Genomic DNA, 16,782 nt, shown 5'->3' on the forward strand with positions numbered 1-16,782 from the left:
TCAGTAGTTGACATGCTGGCTAGCAGCAGCTCTCAGTGTTTCAGATGGTTTTTTTGCAGCACTAATTGGAGATGTCAGGAACTGAACATGTGGCCTGTGTGCAAAACACACCCTTTACCACTCAGCTACAGTCCTTCTTTTTTACTTTGAATTGTTGCAGTAGTTCTTACAACAGTCCTGCAAGCTAGGTCAGTATTAGCTGCTCACTGCATATGAGAAGTGAAGCTGACAGGCAAGTGGCTTGTCTTAAAGCCACCTAGCAAGTTTGTTTGTTGCATTTGTATACCACCCCATAGCTGAAGCGCTCTGGGTGGTTTACAACAATTAAAACATTAAAAACAAATTACAAATACACAGATTTAAAAACACATTTTTAAAAACAATTTAAGAACACATGCTAAAATGCCTGGGAGAAGGGGAAAGTTCACAGCTGAAGTGGCATTTTGCTTTAGAGATGTCCTTGTTTGCATTCTAAAGCACATTTATAAAGGAGTGGGTTCCACTGGGCGAGATTTACTTCCAGGCACACAATAGTTCCAATCACTTAGATCTTATGCAGACATATCTGGAAATAAGCTTCATTGAACTCAACAGATCTTCCTTCTGAGGAGTCATGCATGAGACTGCACTGGTAGCCCCTATACCAGAGACGGGGAACCTGTGTGCTTCCAGATATTGCTGGATTCCATCAGCCTCAGCCAATACTCGGGGATAAGGGGAGCTGGAGTCCAACAACATCTGGAACACAGATTCCCCATCCATGTCATATTTCAACCTCCTAAGAGTAAAGCCTACCCAAAATCCGTGGCCCACAAGGCTTGGGTGTTCTGTATGCACTCAGTATACCACAGGATCAGATGCAGAATAGTTATGAAAAGTTTGGTAGAGATCAAAGGAGGATAGTATGCAGAGAGAGGAGTCATGGAGAGGGATAAAAGGGTCAGAAAGGTTGCAAAGACGTTTCTCCTGATACTTGAGTCTTTGAACTAACAGCAAACTCTTCCCATCTTTTCCAGGCTTTTTGCCTCAGTTAAGAGGATTACAAACTCGTTTTCATCATGAAAGCTTAGATCTTCAGGAACTATATTTCCATGCTCACCAAAAGTCATATGTTGCAATCAAGACAGTGCAAGGTATCTTTTTCATGCATCATTTTGCTCCTTTGTGCAAAATTTGATTTGGGGAAGGAGAGAGGAGATGCAAAAGAATATGCGAAGGGAAATCAAGCAAACTACACTGAGGAATCATAATCCATTTCCCTTTATTTACATAAGCCTCTCCAGTCATTTGGAATCCAGCCTCTCAATTTAAATTCTTCAGCTTTTGATGTTTGGTGGACATTCATTCTGACCCTGCAGGAGGTTACTTTCATCCCATAATGGTACCTGATCAACCTGCCTGTGTGCCTCCTCATGATGCATCTGCCATGGCAATGAGAGAAAGGGCCTTCTCAGGGGTGGAGTCTTTCTTATAGAATGCACTCCCTGGGAAGTTTACTTGGCATTCACTCTGATATTTTTTCAGAATCAGGCAAACAGCTTGTTATTTTTCTAGGTCTTTTAATTAATTCTCATTGCATTATTTTATGCTGCTTGAAATTACTGCACCAAGAAGATGCACTCTCTTTAAAATAAATCAATGCCCATTTCCTCCCATCCTCTCAGCTTTTTGTCATGGGCCACTGATTCCTGCCCTCCTAATGTGTTTTTACCTCACCATTAGGCAGCACTGCTTCCTCTCCATATCCTCCTTGTTGAAAAATAGAGGCCACTTTACTAAAATCTTTATTGAATTCTATCTTCTGAGATTATCTCTTTGGTAACTCACTCACTCCAGTCCAGTTATTCATTTAAAATTTCCCAGAAGAACTACTGGGATGAGATGTTGCTTCCAGATGTTTTGCTGCTTTACTGAAGTTGTTTATGACATTTACACAGAGTCACCATTATGTGATGAGCTTGGTATTGCTTTGCACGTCAGGCTGAAGCCATAAGCCTTAGAGCCCTTTTCAACATGGAAATGGAAAGGAAATGATGATCTGCTAGTGTTGCCAAATTCAACATTTGTATTTTAGTCACCGTTTGCTCATACGGATAACATAAAATAAATCAGCCTCACCCAAAAGGCTTCTGCAGCCAACACTTTAAGGAAAAAACGCCCAATGAAAAGTCAACCAATGCAACATGCTGTAATTGGCAGGAAGGACTTGTCATTGAATCCCATCCCAGCTCACGCTTCAGAATGGATAGTCTGCAGCTTGACAACACCCTCTTGGCATATTCCAGACTCTCCCTCACACCTGATTAGCCAATGCAACAGAAGAGGGGGAAGGGCCTTGCAGCAGTGGTTGGGAACAGAGGTCACAATGGGGGAAGCCAATATGCTAAACTGTGTGCATACGCTGCTGAGTAATGTGATTAACAGTGACTGCATTGCTGCCAACACTGTGGACTGGGCCTCCCACTGTTCTCTTGATTCAAGGCTCTCTCTGCACCCTCTCCCTGCATTCCACACCCTTGGACTTTCTGTAGGCATAGACCCTCCTCCTAGGGGATTTGGCAGCCAGATGTCACATACTAAGCATCAGAGGAGCGAGGCTAATACATTCCACTCTCCCCATGGCCTTTGAAAAGTCTATTTGTCCCCAGTTCTAGCACTCCTGCAGTCAGGCAAAATATCTTCCAGCCCTGTCTGGTCTTTTACGAAGCATTGCTGTGCTCTGGTGATAATGTGTGTTTCTTCACGATACACCTATGCTGCCCAAAGGTTTCCTTCCCACCCGCTACCTTGCTCAAAAATGTAACTGTGTGGTGCTGCTGTCAGAGCTTTGGGGAGATAGGGAGTACTACCCCATCCCAGTCTTCCACCTCAGTGTAGCAGCTTTTCCCATCTTCCCTAATGGTAAAGTGTGGGGGGATGTGCGCAGTGGTATCTCAGCTGACCATAACATGGAGGTGTAGATCCCCCCAGGATCGGAGGTGACAACTGAACCTCCTTTTCTGCACTGTGCATGTACAGTGGGAAAGGGTCAAACTACATTTAATGGTTTAGAATGAAAACAATTGGGGGGAAGGGATTTTACAGCAAATGTTCTTAATGTGAATGTTCTTGCAAAACATACTTATTTCACAGTCACATTTCCAATTTTCACACTTCCCTGAAATATAGTGTCTTGAAGGGTGGTAAATAAATATTTTTTTAAAATGAGGCAAATATTTTAAAATTTCCCAGAAAAATCACATTCTGAAATTTCCCCAGGTTTCAAAGTATGTGGGAAATGTTATCATTGGTTAACTCCTTTTAATTGGTAATCATTATTACAGTTTGTATAACAATAGTAATTCCAACAGCCTGTACATATTATGGTGAGTACACATACCCAAACACTAGTACTGTTAATCATTTATTTGTATCTCTGGGGTCTGAAACATGCTTCCAATGTCTTAAACAGGAGAGGGCTGGCTTAGGTCTTTTCCATATCCTCCTTTAAGACCAAAAAAACAAAAATCTAAAACTAGACTTTTCACAGAACATCGATGTGTTTACATAGACAAAGTGTGCTCAGGATTGCGGAAGAGTTTGCATAACACCTGTACTAAAGTGATCCTGAGTGTCTGAGGACACATGATCTTGCTGAAAGTGAAGCATGTTTGGTCAGTGCCTGGATGAGAGTCCACCTTGAAATTTACCTTGAGTTCCATGATGGAAGAATGGTAGGATTTAAATGTATTAAATAAATAGAACATAAGAAAAGTCTTGCTGTATCAGATCAAGGCTCACCTAATTCAGTTTGTGTGTGTGTGTGTAAGAAAAGTCTTGCTGTATCAGATCAAGGCTTACCTAATTCAGTTTGTGTGTGTGTGTGTAAGAATCCCAGCCACTCCTCAAAACTGGCCTGTAGTCCACCCATGGTCTGTGACTTACCTTTTCGCCACCCATGGTCAAATTATATGAAGAAACCCAAGAAGGTCCCCCCCCTTTAATATTAGACTAATTCACACATGCTTCATGGTAGCATGAAGTGGCGACTTGTTTATTTAGATTGCAAACCTTTTGTTTTTGTTCCATTTTAAAAAATCTGGGGTTTTGAAGTGTACACGGTGGTTATTTCCTGTATAATAAAGAAATGTTTTAAGAACACAGAATTGTCCTAGCAGCTCACCTCACCAAGCATTTACAATGGCATTAGTTCACACTTTTCAGCTCTTGAGTCATCAAGTGCTGAGTAATCAAGTAACCGGAAAGCAAGTCATGTACATGCAGATGTGGACTGGCCTGTTGCCCTAGTCAGCAAGTAGTTTCACTAGAGGGCCAATTTGAGAATGGGATGGTGGGCCAAGGCCCCTTTTTGTCCACTTACAAATCCTGTTGTTGCTCTCTATGGTGCAACTGACACCCCACAGGGGACTGAATTTGGCACAAGGGTCTCTACACCCTGATCCTTAGCTAGCTTATTGTAAGTTTCTCACTAGTAGCGAGGAGAATCTCTGCCTCATTTCGAAGAGAGTTGGCACATCCGGTGTCATGCATGCACCTCCCATGCTGCCAGAAATGGACAAAAATAAAATACACAAAGGACTAAGACCCCCAGCTATATGATCTGCATACCTCCTATGTGGAGAAGCATCTGTTCTCCCTTTAAAATTACTCCATGCTTATTGTTGGCAGAATCTTCAAACTGAACTGCAATCTGCAATTTCTCTGCTGCTCCATTCCAAAGCCTCTCTGTTTACCTCATTCCACTAAAGAGGGAACACAGGAATATAGCAAGCTGAGTTATACTCAGAACATTGGTCTATTTAGCTGAGTTAGTCTATATCTTTGGCCTTCCAGATGTTGGTGAACTACATCTCCCATCAGCCCCAGCCAGCATGGCCATTGGTCAGGGATGATGGGAGTTGTAGTCCAACAGCATCTGGAGGGCCAAAGGTTCCTTACCCATGGACTACACTGACCAGTAATAGATCTTCAACATTTCAGCTCCAACTTGAGATGCTGGTGATTAAACTGGGGACCTCTTTTATGGAAAGTATGCATTCTTACATTGGGGTATAGCTGTCGCCCAGAGTGCTGCTGATACTCCTAAGTCCCAAGCCATAGTCATTAAAAATATTTTCCAGATCTGGGAAGATCCCTACAGTGCTAAACAGTTTTGTGGATTACTTATAATTCAGTTGGTCCCAGCTCATGGTTCATTTCGAGACCTGCATATACCTGAACCTCTTCCCAGTTCTACATAATTCATAGCAGGCCAAACCCATCCTATCTTGTCTGGCACAGAAATGATGGGTGAGGCTGAGAATATGACTCACATTTCAACCCAGTTGTTTCCAATCCTACTTGTTCTTGGGACTTGATTTCTGGTTATGAGAACCTCTTGAAAGATCTCAGTTTTTCCAAAATGGTGAGGTGGGCATACATAATTAATTTCTGCATGAATGGTGAATTGTAGCAAAATGTAGTTGATAATATCTGTACATTGTGTAAAGAAGCTGCAATTGACCATGGCTTCCTGCCTGGTGTGTGTGCAAATACTGGGAAACTGAGTCAATAAGATCACCAAATGATATACATGGAGGTATCACAACAGTTTCTCCTTGGATTAAAAGACACAGCGGGAAAGATGTGCGTACACTTTGGGCTTGAGCTTCTCAGACACATGGCAAACTGGACTTGAAACCAGTATTTTCAAACGATTTGTGATATGGCATTGGTGGTGGTGGTGATGTCTGCTGTTCAAAGGATGGAAAATCCCACTGGTCATATTCAAATCGATAGGAGAGTTGAAAGTAGCTCTTTGGATCCCAGCTAAAGTTCATGACATAGTGAACTGACATGGTGTAAGGCATCTTCCTATGTTCCTATCATAAATCATATTCAGGAAAGCAAACTAATATTTACTTGGTGACTAAAAACGAGAGAGTGGGCACCAAGCAAGTATTTCAGAGGGAGGGTGTTCTACAATTGAGGTTCCCCCATAGAAAAGACCCTGTCTCTGGTCACCATCTGCCTAACCTCAGATGAAGTCTCCCAAAGCAGGGCAGGAGATCATAATCTCAATGAACTGGTAGGTTCATATGAGAGATGTTTAGAATGGCAAAATGCTATGGGACCTCCCAAGAACCTCCTGGTTCTATCTACCCACCTCTGCATCCTCTGTGTGCAAAATGGGTTCATGCTGACCACAAAGGTGAACTGCCAATCACAAATCCTTCTTCTGACTAATTGTCATACATAATTTTGCAAAGACTGAGTAGTTTGAACAAGAAAAGTGGCATGTAGGCAAATATTCAGCTGTTGTTGTTATGTGCCTTCAAGTTGATTACGACTTATGGCGACCCTATGAATCAGTGACCTGCAAAAGCATCTGTCATGAACCACCCTGTTCAGATCTTGTAAGTTCAGGTCTGTGGCTTCCTTTATGGAATCAATCCATCTCTTGTTTGGCCTTCCTCTTTTTCTACTCCCTGCTGTTTTTCCCAGCATTATTGTCTTTTCTAGTGAATCATGTCTTCTCATTATGAAATCTTCAGTGCGCTGTGGATATTTTAAGATGTGGGATGTGTGTGGGTATCTCCTCCACTCTCACACCCCCAACCTACCAATCAACCTACTGGTGTCTAGGATATTCTCCTGACCTAGTGAATTGATCTCCAGAGAGCACTTGGAAACAGAGTCCCCATGTGGTGATCTGTATCATCACCCTGCAGGAAAACAGAGTTCAAGTTGACAGGATGCGACAGTGGTCTGTATGGGAACAGATTTAAGATTCTGTGGTGTGCTTATAACACTGACCACTTCATTTTAATCTAAGTCAAAATGGACATGAGTTGCCACTCAGGAACTTGAATGTGAGAATGTGATGTTGAGTCAAACCATTTCTAGAAATGCATTCTTTTGGGAATTTTCTATAGCATATATAGGTGACTGCCATACATATGTGTATGTGCAATTGTAACCAAAGAGGATTACAAGAAGTGATGTCAGCTCCACTAGAATCCTTTTTTCTGTCCAGTAACCATCACAAGCTCTGATGAGAAACATGTCAGGGCTGGTCCAGTTTTAGAAATAAAGCTTATTTTTTTAGCCTGAACTGGACCCTGGAACCTGTTTTTATTCTACAGAACAGGGGTGACTAACCTGTAGTCCTCCAGATGTTATTGGAACTACAACTCTCTTCATCCTTCACCATTGGCCATGTTGGCTGGGGCTGTTGGGAGTCAGAGTAGAACAACATCTGCAGGGCCATAGGTAAGCTACTGCTAGGATAGAATTTGTGACATCATCTTATTTATATATATCCCGCCTTTTCTTCTAATAATAAAGAGGGGCTCCTTTTCCCTTAGAATGCAGTTATCACACACATCTGGAATGAGGTCAGAGGGCTTCCTGCTCAGAAGGAATACATGGTTCCACTGGCTTGAAACTAGAATCTCTGTAGAAACCAGTTCCTCTTCAAAAGTGCCCTTTGTTCTGCTCCTCTCCCCATGGCATTTCTGAGTGGCCCAGAGGTATGGCCATGGTTTCATTGTATCTGGGCTAGATGTGAATCCTGAGGGAACATAGTTCCTGAACAGCTTTTATCACTCATTCAGCAGTCTGACCCACCCTAAAAGTTCTCCCATCACAAGCATATTAGTAGGCCAGACTTTCTTTGTATACCTCTCATTTACACAGTGCTGGTAAGTAGTACTTTGTGTCTACTCTGGATGTACTAAATAATACATATTAAGTACACATTTGAGGCACATGGCTTCCCCCAAAGAATCCTTAGAAGTGTAGTTTGTTAAGGGTGCTTGGAATTGTAGTTGTGAGGGGTAAACTACAGTTGCCAGGATTTTTTGAGGGAAGCCATGTGTTTTAAATGTACAGTGTGGATGTGACTGAAGGTTTGTGAATCACTCTTTCGCTGTTTTTTCTGTTCTTTGCCTCTTTCCTTGAAGAAGATTTGATTGTGGCAGTGTGGGGGAGGGAATCATTCTTTGGGGAGCGGTATTAGCTGGAGGCTTACATCTCACATCTCTTCCTTTTGCCTTTAAGGTGCAATTCTTTGCACACTTAGTTGAGAACAAACTCCATTATAAACTGGGATTCCAAGAGAAACCTCTGCTATTGGCTGTATGTGCCTGGAGATCCTTCCCTGTTTGCATTCCTAAGGCTAGTCAAATCCAAACATTTTAAAGGGGCTGATGTTGCCTTCCCCCACTGCACCCCATGATAATAGCTGCTTAAGACAATGGCAGCCAATGTGGTGCCCTCCAGATGTTGGACTCCAGCTTCCATCATCCCTGACCATTGACCATGCTAGTGGGGGTGATGGGTGTTTTAGTCTAACAATTTTTGGAGGGCACTATATCATATAAAGTGAGTGGACTTTCAGAAGGTTTGCATAAAACATCCTCCCAACCAATGAATAGAGACTCTGCAGCAGACCTTTTGCTTGCAGAATCTGCAATGTTGCTTCTTTTGCTTGAAATGCTGATTTCCAACCCAAGCTCCAAATATCTCAAAAACTAAACATGAAACATCTGACAAATGAAAAGATCTTGGGATCTTCACCTTTTCAGAAGGATGCCACAGAGACTGGTAACCATGATCATAGTCTGCCTTCCCAGAAGTGAAAGTATTTGCTTAAAAAGGAACCAAGGAACCAATAGGTAATAGATGCAAAGGAGGAATGGGCTCTCTTTCCTTTTAATATTTCGTGCAGAAGAGGGAATTTTTGTCACATGCCATAAGAGTGAACAAAAATTCAGGTTAACAGGTGCATAAAGAAATTTAATCAAAGTTGCCGTTCTGAACAAAGCCCCTCATTAATGCATATTAGATGTGAGTTTTATTCTTCAGTGCATTTTAGGCACTTCTAGCCTCTTTTGCTGTACTGTAACTATTCGAATGCATTCTCTGTGGGGCTGCCTTTGAAGGCTATTCAGAAACTTCATCTAGAATTCAGTAGCCTCTATATTAGTAGGACTGAAGTGATGGGAGCATATATATATATATATATATAATGTTGTCGCTGGAATACCTGCTTTGATGCTTAGTTTGTTTCCAGGCACAGTTCAAAGTGCTGGCTTTGGTTGTTAAAGCCCTAAGTGACCGGGCCCAGTTTACCTCAGGGAACATTAAGCTCCCCACACACTAAAGGACTTAAGAAACCTTCCTCTGAATATTATTATTATTCCATTTATATCCCACCTTTCCTCTAAGGAGCTTTTTCAGAAGTCTCACTGAAGGAAGCAAGGACTTGGGCCTTCTCAGTAGTGGTGCCCTTAGTGGTGGTGCCCATGCTGTGGAACTCCCTCACCAGGCAATCTGGGAAGGCCATCTCTGTTGGGTTTATGGGGCATCACAACACACAAGCTGTGTTGGCTGCTACTCGTAGGTGTTTTGATATTGTTGTTTTTAAAGATTCTGTATTGCTGCGTTCCCCCCCCAAATATATTGTATTGTTATAGGATTGGGGGGTTGGTGTGGATGTCATCTTGGGAGTACCATCGAAACCTGTGGTTTCTTATCTGTAAGATGGGATTCTATAGATTAAAAAAACCTGCTAAAGTATTCTCTTTGGTAAGTTAGTAGTTCTAGCCAAGTCTTTTAAGTATCTTTTTGGAGGATGAGAGAGTATACGTGACTGGCTGCCCCAGAAACTACTAGCTGGTGATGCTTCCAGAAGGCAGACTTAATGGTGCAGGCCTTCTTCTTTCTCCTGGCTGGAGGTGATGTCATCGGGTGAGTACAAGAGAACAATAGAACTGGGGCCATTCTCATCTTGTTATTATTATTATTTATTTATTGAATTTATTTATCTTGGGCTAGAAAAGACACAAAGGCTTGCCTTTTTCTCTCTGCTGAATCCAAAGGTATGCGGGCCACCCTAGAAACCTAAGGGGGAGCAAGATCTGTTGGAGTATTAATGGTGTAAGCCTTTCTGTCTTATGCTCAGCCTATATAAGTGTAAATAAAACTTTATATAAAAAAGACAGTCTCCAATGACCATCCAGAGGAAACCAAGCTGAAGTACACTCTAGGAACCCTGCGATCTCTCACCTATTGGGGACTGGGGCACGCATAACAGTACTGATGGCTGTGATAAGCTGTTCTGGGGCCACTTTGGATCCCTTTCCTTCTTTGTGTCTGGTCCTGATATATGACTGTTTGGAGCAGGTGTTCCAAAAATTCTTTTGGTTAACGTGCAAAGATCCAGGCTCCCAATCCACTTTTGCCTGCAAAATAAAAACCCACCAGCACATCCGAAAGACTCTTTGTGTCCTCTCCCTCTTCATGCTCCTGCTCCCATCCCTTCCGTTTTCTACCACGTTTGTGATGCTGTGTGGGAGAACACGGTATCTGTAAAGTCCTTCAGCTTTTCCTCCCTTTCGTGCTTCTCCCTCCATCCCACCCCCACATATATGCTCTCTCTGCCCTATACAGATTCAGGTCATGACTCACTTTTTAGAACAGGGTTAGGGAACTTCTGGCTCTCCAGATACTGTTGGACTCCATCAGCCTCAGACAGCATTGCCACTGGTCAGGAATGATGGGCGTTGGAGTCCACCAACTTTTGGAGGGCCACAGGTTCCCTACCCCTGCCTCAGAATATTGGTCCGTGGAGGTATGGTCAGGCAGCTGTTCTAATCTCACCTGTCTTTGTCCCAGATCGTTCTCTATGCTTTGAATGGACCAGGAGGCAGTTTCTACCCCTCTGTTTTCATTCATGCAGGCTTGGTCAACCTGGTGCCCTCCAGATATTTTGGAGTATAGCTCCCCATCAGTTGGGAGTCCAAAAAACTAGAGGGAACTAGGCTGGCAAAGGCTGTGGTAATGCAACCCCCAGGGTTTGGGGTGAAACTCCTTCTGTCAAGGCTGGTTCCAGATTTAGATGGCCTCTTGGGCAACCTTAGCTATCTGGATGTGGCAGGGAGAGAGGGGGCCAGTGGCTGGAAGGGGAGCAGAAAGGAGTGGGGTACATGAACTAAAGAACTACCCCTAGACCTGGGGAGCTCTAGAGCTCATCCCCTCTTGCTTCAGGGCCTGGACAGATCTGAGATAATGTGTGAGACAGGCTGGAGGCCACCTGGCTAGACCCAGGGCCAAAAGAGAGCTGAGACGGTGGCACTGGCTCTTAGTTGTGTACGTGGGGAGGGGGCTCTGAAAGGACTGTGTTTCCATCGGTTGCCTGACTTTGCCAAACTCTGCCCATATGTCACCCATAGTATATAATATTGTGGTAACCCACCCCTGGGACCTTTTGGTAAAGGGCGGGCAAGAAATCTAATTAAATAAAAATAAATAAATAATGGGGTGTCACATTACAATTAGAGACCATAAGGCGGGGCAGGGGGAAGTTGATGTAGTTGGACTCCAACTCCCATGGGCCTCAGTCAGCATGGCCAATGGCCACAGATGGTGGGAGTTGTAGTCCAGCAACATTTTGAGGGCCTAAGGTTCCCCATCCCTGCCATAACAGATGGCACGAGACTATGCAGTGTTGCTCCCGCCCTTTCATCTGCCTGTTCCTTTGCAGCAGAGCAAAATGTCTTTTTGTTTTAGCTTTAATTGATGGGCCAGAACAGGGCTCCCTCCCCACCTTGCCTAAGGATGCTCACTGAGATAAAACTTTGCAGGCCCCCACTCCAGTGATGACTGAATGATGGATTGATAGAGAGGAAAGGACAGCAAGTTAGTCATGGATGTATGATGCATTGTGTTGTGGGGCAAAGACTTGAAGAGACTGATGTCACCCATATGTAGCTAGTCTGGGAGGGGCTTGTGCAAGTTCATTCCACACAGATAGCAATCCTTGCTGGTGTGAAGTGATTGATAAGTTGCACGGTGCATCCTTAGACTCAACCTCTTCTGGGCATAAACATCTGCTTGGCAGCTGCAGAATCCTGCTGAAGCTAGAAAAACTGCCAGACCTGCCTATTTTATTTTTAATGCAAAGAACAGTGCAATAAATAACTTCTCTGGGTGGCAGAGAATAGACGAAAACAGTGGGGGAGATGAGAACAATGTCTAGTCAAGCACTTCACTCATCCAGACCTGGAAGACTCACGAGACCCCTGCCTGAAACCCTGGAGAGGCACTGCCAGTCAGTGTGTTGATAATACTTATGGTACAATGGTCCGACTCAGCAGAAGGCACCATGATCTCTGCACTCTTTCATTCTAGACTCAGAGCCAGCATAACTACCAGTTCCTTAAAAAAAATGGAATAACTGTAACATGGGCTATTAGAATCCCTGCTCCTCCCATAAACACATCCAAAGGGGTAGTGAAAATAGTCACATTAATGAATATAATGGAGTGAATATTACATATTACAAGGAACTACTAATAAAGGTAAACTGATGCTAAGCATACACTTTGAGAAAAAAAATGGGGTTTGACGCCTTCTAGCCCTATTATCTGTTCTAGATTTCCTTTCTATTAATGATAGCATCCTTCTTGAACTATGTCCTTTCCCCTCTCTTCCCCACTTTGGGAGTCTATAACAGCACCATAGATTTCCTGTTCCAGCTGGCTGAAGCCCTGACCGGCACAATGATTTTCCTGTACTAGAGCAAAGTGCTTTCATTTAAATAATCCCTATTGCCATCTCTTTTATGAGAGCAACTGCACAAAAGGATTTTTTTTTTCCCTGGGGAAAGGATTAAGACAACACTTTCAATGTAATAGGTTATATATAAAGGCCAGGATCCAAAGTAGTATGCAACCTGCTCAGCTCACCCAAGGGAGTTTTAGGGCTTTGTTTCATGATGAGCAGTCACCTTACCATCCCACCTGACTTGCCAAAGGTCTTTTGAAACTAAGGGAACTTTCCAAAGCTCTGGCATGGGGTAGAGGGAGGGGTGCCTGCCTGCTGTTCAAATATATCTATATCTATATATCTCACTGGACCTGTAAAAAGTAAATCTTTCAATCTTGATAGGTTTGCCAACTGGCTAGAAAATCAGTGGCACTACCTACTCCTGTGTAGAGATGTGAAAGCTTGGAAAAGAACTGGAAAATTCAGAGGGAGAAAGTGGGTGGGGTTCCCCCCCCCATTTTCCCACTTTTCCCCTAGGCCTTCATATCTTTACTCCTGTACCTTGTACAGAGGTTTGCTATGCAGAAATCAGTCTGCAAAGGCTTTCAGGGCAAAGAGTTAAACATGATCTCATCTGTTAATTGCTGCAGATCAAACTGCTCTTAAAGGGACAATTACATGGATAGCTTCAAAAATTCACAGCCCTAGATCATGGCCACAAACTCATTAATTTGGCTTGCTGACTCTACTTTGGAAGAGTCTGTTTTAGTATTGCACTATACCAAGGTGGCCATGTAAGGCACTAACTCTTCACATAAATCCAAAATCCATCTTCCGTGTGTCCTCGTTACAAGCATACATATTTTAACTGTGGTCTGAAGAAAACGAACATCTTTCTGGTTCAATTTTTCATTGTTATTTTGCTCTTCCTATCCATTCCCAACTGATTATGAAGGATTATATGAAAGACTGGATACCTTTTCAATCTCAAGTACAACATCTAGCCTAGCCCAACTGGGTTGGATCAGGTTAAATTCAACAAGTACCTTCTCATAACCAGATTGCATACTAGGTTGGAAGTATAGTCAAGGTGATGTGCTGTAGTGGGCCAATTTCTGTCCAATCCCATTGCATAGTGACTGCAGTTTTTTTATAAAAATATCTGAACGTGAGTTGTATCTAGGTCTCTCCTTTGCAGTTCTCCAAAGATGAAAAATTATCTGATCATTCTGTTGAACAAGTGAAATCCAACGTTAGCCATATTAGCAGTGGCAGCTGGTGACCACTGGACCTGGTGGGGCTGCTAGGAGGTCACAGAAGCATGGTCAGTGAGAGGTCATGGGACATGGCCAAGTTGTTCTGGTTTTCTCCTCATCCTCCCTTGCAAACATACTGTAGACACTTAAGCACTGCAGTTTTACAAATAGCACCTAATTTTTCATTGGTTCAGAGGGGATACCTGCTGTCACAGTTGCTTCTCTGATGGAAGCAAAGTTATGTGGCCCACACCTGTTCTGGTTCTCTCCTTGTCCTCCTCCTTTGCCAAGAAACAGTGAACACTTAAATACTTAGCACTTAAATGTCTTACTTTGGTTTATAAGGGGTTGCTACTGTCACAGTTTCTAATGTGGGTTCATGCCACAATAACAGTACATTACTCAGAAGGACAGTCCACTGAATTCTATGGGGATTGCTTCCTGATAAGTATGTACAGGATGGCAGCCTGAATTGGTTAGTCTTCAAGGTGCCACAACTGTAAACAACAAACTCCATGGGGAAACGTTATTACTTTTGCCCAGTTTATTAACTTCTTCCTCTTTTTTTCCAGAATGTGGAATAAGGTAGGAGTCCAGGGCTGGATTCAGACATGCTGAGGCCCTAAGCCATGTCAATATTCATAGGCCCCCATACCATAAAAATGAATAGAAGAAAAGTGTATTAGTGTATTATAATAGAAAGGGTAATGAAAAAATAAATGGCAAACCATTATATTTGCATATATACATGGGCAAAGAGGCAATGAAAAGCAACTAAATAAAACATACCTTGCAAAAAGCTTCATTTGCACTATCAAATACCTTATGATTTCTTAATTAGCATATATGAAACTGAAGACTTTTATAGAAACACAGGAGCAGTTATAGAGAATAGAACTTAATCAACGGAAGTACAGTGTAGCTTGTTATGAAAACTACTGGTATTCTAAACCAAACATACACAGTAATCCTATATGCATATTGTATACCTTTAAAGGAAAATACCTTATTATTTCTTTCTTAGCATATACGAAATTGAAGATTTCTAAAGTAAAAGAACACAAGAACATTACAGTACACAGATTAGCACTCAGTTAAATGGAAACAGCAAAGTAAACTTGAGTGTGGATGGTCCTTCTCTATAGCTGTAATGAAGTAATGGTCAAATTTCGATAATTTTTTCAACTGCTCTTCAAGCTTCTTTTGTCTCTTCTGACATCCACTTTCAGAAGTTCTCTTCATTGTGAAATTTTTTGCTTAGCCAATGATACTATAAAAGTAGTCTTTAAAATGGTTTTTGGATTAGATAAATAGACCTCTGACCCCCTGTGGTGCTGTAGTGGGTGAGTTGCATGCTGGGAGTTGTAGTTAGAGGCATGGAAGAGAAGAAGTAAGAGGGCAGAGCCAGAAGTGTTGGGAGTGTGGCCTGATTAACTGGTTTTCAGTTTTGCTGAGCTCCTGAAATAAAGAAGCTTCAAGTCCTTATTTCTGGTAGGTTGTAATTCCTGCAACATAACACACACACATCTAGATTTTTGTGGCCCACCCAAAACACTGAGGGTGGCTGCAGACCTGTGTGGTGATATATGGAGGGGTGGGGGTGGGAAAGTGGTGTGGAGGGGATACCTGGTTTGAAACAGGGACTTTAGAATGTATTAGTAGGCTAGGGCCCATTATCTCCTCTTGAGGTCTAAGGTAGGTTGGGCAACCTGTGGATGATGTGAATAGTCCAGCAGCCCTGGAAGGGAAGTTGATGGGACTGGGTGTGAATTAGGATGGGGAGATCAGGGTTCAGAATTTTGCTGGTGGATTTTATATGAAAAGTTATTTAAACCAAAGTGATTTCAACCCCCCCCCTTTTAAAGATCTTTTTAAAGCTTTTTAAAAATGTTTTTAATGTTTTGTTTTAATGTATTTTAAGGTCTTTTTATGATGTTTTAAAGTGTTTTTAGCGTTTCTGTTTCCTGCCCTGGGCTCCTGCTGGAAGGAAGGGCGGGATATAAATCAAATAATAAATAAATATAATAAATCTTCTTAGTTATCTCCAATATATTTAGAGTCCCCTCATAACATGAGGTCCTCAGCCATGGCTCTTGTTCCTAAATCTGACACTAAGTGGGACCATATTCAGTTGACTAAAACCTGAGAGACCAGGATTAAAATCAGCCACGAAACTCACTGTGTGACCTAGAGCCAGTCACTAGCCTTCAGTTTAACCTTAGGTTAAACAGGGTTGCTGTGAGGTAAACATGGGGAAAGGAAACCCATGACTACCACCTAGAGCTCCTTGGCGGAAGGGTGGAATGGATATAAATATATTGCTGATAAATAAGGAATAAAAATAAGGTATCTCTCCAGCCTGCCTGCTCCGAGTTTTGAAGAGGGGAGCGGAATAATGAGAAAAGCCCAGTTTTGAAGAGGGGGGTGGAATCATGAAAAAAAAGAAAGAAAAAGAATCTGGGACACAATCAGGATATTCAGGTCAACAAACACTGGACTTTGCATGTAGATCCTTTGGAAAGCCAATGTGTGGCTGTCTTCTTGCCTGGGTGGGGTATGAAGACAGGATACAATTGATGCTCCCATATGACATATAGGGCTCATCCAAACTGAGCGGGATAATCCATGTTTTCCATATCTGGTTTGTCATCTGACAGTCCTCACTTTGCCTGTTTGTTCGCTCTTTCTCAATTAAAAAAAACACTTTTCTTGTGCCCGCACACGCAGTGGGAGGACCCGTACTTCTTCTCGCTTTTTCCCAGCTCCACCCATAACACTCCCCCCTATCAGCCAATTGGTCCACAAAATATGACGTATGCTCCTCTCCCCCTTTGCAACGAAGCACAATAAGAGCGTGAAAGTTTGAATTTCCTGTGGCTGTAATGGAGTTCCTTGCCGCTCGCCACTCTGGAGCAGGGCCGGCGGGGTGTGTGTCTCTCTCCAGGTGCTTATATGCCAATAATTGCTGTATATATATATATATTGCTTGTATTTG

The sequence above is a fragment of the Rhineura floridana genome, chromosome 3 (genome assembly GCF_030035675.1).
Source record: "Rhineura floridana isolate rRhiFlo1 chromosome 3, rRhiFlo1.hap2, whole genome shotgun sequence".
NCBI lineage: Eukaryota > Metazoa > Chordata > Lepidosauria > Squamata > Rhineuridae > Rhineura > Rhineura floridana.